Source organism: Vombatus ursinus, unplaced genomic scaffold (assembly GCF_900497805.2).
Source record: "Vombatus ursinus unplaced genomic scaffold, bare-nosed wombat genome assembly UNPS02014791.1, whole genome shotgun sequence".
Classification (NCBI taxonomy): Eukaryota; Metazoa; Chordata; class Mammalia; order Diprotodontia; family Vombatidae; genus Vombatus; species Vombatus ursinus.
The window spans coordinates 14290522-14295417 of NW_020954569.1; positions in this window are offsets into that span (position 1 = coordinate 14290522).

Genomic DNA, 4896 nt, shown 5'->3' on the forward strand with positions numbered 1-4896 from the left:
CATTCCACACTATTTTCATTCATTCTATAAATGGGAAGCACCCATGATCTCTCTAAATAAGGATAATGTTTTCTCCTCAGTGCAAATGTTTTGATTATTAATTTCTTTTGCTTGTTTCCTTCCCATCAATAGAATTTATATACCTAAGTCAATTTATAGTGAAGAGATAGAGTACTTTTTTCCCCTTCCCCTCCTGATTTACTGGGAATGTTTGCTTATTTTTCTATTTCAAATAATATTATTTCTTGGTTTTAGACATGTACTCTTGATATTAGGCTATTCCACAACTATGATTTTCAGCATATGTGACTTAAAATTTCTCCAAGTCTCTAATCTAGATCCATTGATATAATCATGTGTTCATCTTGATATATATATATATATATACATACATACATACATATATATACATGTGTGTGCATATATATAACTATGCTAATTTTTCCTATGTTGAAACTTGCATCTCTGATATATACCAAACTTAGTCTACACACACAATGTGTATATGTATGTATACATGTGTGTACATATATGTGTATGTGTATATGTGTGTATAGATACAATATATGCATATATACACATGCACATATAAACACGCATTTGTGTGCCTATGTATGTATATATGTGCATACACATATGTGTGCATTTTTAAAGTTTACGTATTTGCAAAAAATATTCATTACTTAGGGCTATGAATTGGACTAACTATTGAAGAAAGCAATTTCTTACTGTTTCCCAACTCTACATACTCTTTTGACCTAGTAAATCAGTACTAATCAATATATCAAAGAACTTAAAGAAAGAGGAAATATTTCTAGGACCTCTAGCAGCCAAAAATTGAGAAATAAAAGACACTCCCATTCAATAACAAATAAATTATCATATATTAAAATGATAAAATATAATTATGCCATGACAATTGATAAAATGGATAGTTTCAGAAAAAAATTGGAAGACATCTAGGAAATGATGCAGAATAAAGGGGGCAGAACTAGGAGAATAATTTATACAATTACAACAAAATTGTGAAGGAAAAAATAACTTTGAAAGACTTTAGGACACTTATCAATGTAATGACAAATCAGGAGTTCAGAAGATGAAATACTACACTCATTTCTGACCAGAGAGATATTAAAGCTAAGATGAAGAAAGACGTATTTTGAGGCATGGAAAATGGGGAAATTAATTTGCTGGACTATGTATGTTTATGATGTGTTTTTTTTCTTTATATTTAATTAAGATGAGGTTAGTAAAAACTAGAAGAGTAGTAGTAGAAAGGACAGATTAAAATGCATGCAGAATAAATAAATTTATTTTTAGAAAAAAATCAGAGATAGTAGAGACAGACAGACTTGATAAAGCAATGTCTCTCTGAAAGGAACAATGGAGGACAAAGAACTTAAAAGTATAAGAGTAAAATTGTGACAGTAAAGAACCATTGGATTTCTACAATCCAAAACAACTGAACTTCAAAATAGAGTTTGGTAAAGCAATTTGAGAAACATGAGCCTTCAAAAAATTATGAAATTAAAAGCTAAATACTATATTTCAGGAATTCTTAGAAGAAAATTTTCTGGAAGTATTCAAAATAAAGGACAAAATACAGTAATAGAATCTAAAATCCTCAGAGAGAAATACCAAATTTTACTGTATTTAATCCATAATGTTTTCTCTAAATTCTTGTGTCACTGTTAAGGAAAGCATCTTATGAATTCCTGGGAAGAAACAATTCACTTGTCAAAGAACACCAATTTTAATCAGTGTGAGAAATGAAAGAAAGAAGTAGAATATGATTTTTTGAAAAGCAACGAAAATAGGTTTGTTCCTCAAAATGATATCCTAAAAATCTGAGTACACTCCTCAAGAGCAAAAAATAAATTATGTTTTCCAGTATCCCAGACATTCAATCACTCCTCCTAAAAAAATTAGTTGTGCAGGTCTTTTGAAATACATACTCACCAAACAAAGCTTGCCAAACTAAAAGGAGTCACCATAGAATGAAAAGACTAAATGATGACTCAGCAGTATAATCCTGTAAACAAATGATAATACTCCGATCCCTTAGAAGTCTGACTTTGTCTGAGGGTCATGGTCATAACTAGAGCTAAGAATTTGAGGGAGTAAACCAAGAAAGGTGGATCAGTTAAGAATAAAATAACTAAGAATGGAAATGGAGTGGGAAAAGGTGTTTTTGCATATAATATATATGTCTGTATATGCATATATATATATGTATTTAATTGGCATGCCAAAATTCAATGTTATATAAACAAAATGGTGGAAGAATGGGTAGGGAAATTTCTAAATTCAAATTTTTATATAACTCAGGAGGAAAAGAAGTGCAAAGACCATCATTTCCTGGTTGTGGTTAACAATCCTATGAAAATTGTACTATTGGCATAGTAAGACTGAAAGTGAATTGGCTTAGAACATTCAGCAAGTAGACAGATCTCTGTATTAAATGGAGCTAGTGACTCCAAGAGTGAAGGGAATCTCATCTAATGGGGATGCAGGCTAATAGGCAGCAGCTAGGAATCCACTGTAAGGTCTCCAGCCTACAGAGATTCCTGTTTCAAAGGTTGAAGTTCTATTCAATGCAGATGAGACAGGAGCCATAAGAAAAGAGAATGAGAGGGGAGGTCAAAAAGAGGCCTTGAAACTCCCACTGGTTCCAAAAAAAAAAAAACCCTGGAATTATCTTATTGCTTCCCCTGGGAAGAGAGAGATTCTCTATGCCTGCCCAGAGGGAGCCGAAAATGATTAGACCTTTTCTAGTAAAGAATTTGGAAGGATGTATGAGAAGTTAAAACAAAACAAAACAAAAAACCTTGATGAATCAACTAAACTGTGGGTCTCTACCTCATAGTTTAAGAAGCACTGAAGAGAGGAACAGCTAGGTGGTGCAGTGGATAGAGCACCGGCCCTGGAGTCAGGAGGACCTGAGTTTAAATCCAACTTCAGACATATAACACTCACTAACTGTGTGCCTCTGGGCAAGTCACTTAACTCCAATTGCCTCACTGGAAAAAAAAAAAAGCATTGAAGAGATTGAAAGTGGAAAAAGTTTAAAAGGCCCTGAACTAAAGCAATGGCTCCCAAGGGTGTGATCTGATGGAGTCAATCCTGAAACACTCTCCATTGCTAAGTTAAATAAGATAGGAATCTATCTGAGGATTTGTTGTTACAGATTCACCTAAATTCATTAAAGCTTTCAGATGGCAGCCAGTTTTGATCCATTTTTAGGTGGATGAGATGGGGAATTATTTATACCTGGACCCATAAAGATGAATTTTATTCAAACGCACCTCTCCTATGGGGAACTGAAAAGGAGGAGATGAACTTCGTAAAAGAAATGGGTTTGATAGATTGGATTTAGATGACCCTTTCAGCTTACTACACACTATGACCAACATACTTTAGAGACAATTAGATCTTGCCTTCTGGAGGGAGTCTCAACTAAATGGCTTCAGATTTGATCTGTGGGTCTCCTTTGCCATAGGACCATACAGGTATGAGTTGACCAACTGGTCAAATTTGAGGAAGATATCAGGACAATGTGACTGGGACAAATATTGCTTCTAGTAGAAATAAGTGCTCTGGGAATTAGGAGAGGAGTCATAGAGTCCTTTGCTTTTCAAAGGGCAATGGTACCTCATATAGCAAGAAAGTTTAGATGTGGCTCCCAAAATGTGTGATTGATAAGAAAATAATTGATGGCCAGCCTATATAAGTGCTAGCAAAACTACATAAGGAATTTCAACATAGCCCTTCAGCCCTAATGAAGCATAAGGTATACTCTAAAACTCCTGCCTCATTTATATCACTCAGGTGAAGCCATAGAGGCAAGTGATGGGTTGAGGAGGGGAATCAAGAACTCCTGGGGGTACAACCTTTTTCAGGAGCCTTTATGTACATTGCTGTAAGTAAGACTAAGTGGAAATCATTAGAGTTATACAAATCATCCAATGTACTTGAGACCAAGCATTATCAGCTTCCCAAGGGCTAGGAAAGAAATTTCTTCTTTAGTGATAGAGATGAAAGAAGTTGTAGTACTTCATTTTACCCTGTGAGCCTTGTGAGGAAGGTATGGTACATGTAAACTTAAGATAGAATACAGGGAGCTGAACAAGTCATCATGGCCATCACTATAGATGTTCCTGACCTCATCAATGTTGTAGACCAAGGAGCTCTGACTCAGCATGAGTATTATGGGGTTACTGACCTCACCTCTATTTCAATGGCTGACACTAGTTGGAAATAGTTTGCCTTCACCTAGAAAGGAGTCCAGCATACTTTCATTGTCCTTACCAAGGGTGGTAAGCAGAGACCTGAAAGAGGCTTCCCTTTCTAGGAGCACTGATGCTCACCCCTACACTGATGACATAATATCGACTGGGCCAGAGGAGGCCACTGTGGTTCATATGATGCAAAAGGGATAAGAAATCAACCCTAAGTAATTCCAGGCTGTAGTCTGCTCTGTAAAGTTTTGGGAAATGCACTGGGTGGAGAAAACACAAAAGCTTTTGGGCGCAGTCCAAAATTAGCTACTGACACTTGTTTTTCCACAAACTAAGAAGGAAGACTTATTGGATTTTTCACATTTTTGATAACCCACATTCCCTACCTATGTATTCTGATGGGGGCCATTTACTGGATCACCCACATATATATCTTATTTGGGGGGAAGTTATTGCATTTTCTTTCTTTTCTTTTCCACATAAATACCTTATTTTTAAGTGGATTATTCTTTTTTCTTTTTATTAATTTATTTTTAATTTTCAGCATTCATTTCCATAAGGTTTTGAGTTTTAAATTTTCTCTCCCTCCCTCCCCAAGATGGTGTGCAATCTGATATAGGCTCTACATATTCATTCCTATTAAATATATTTTCACATT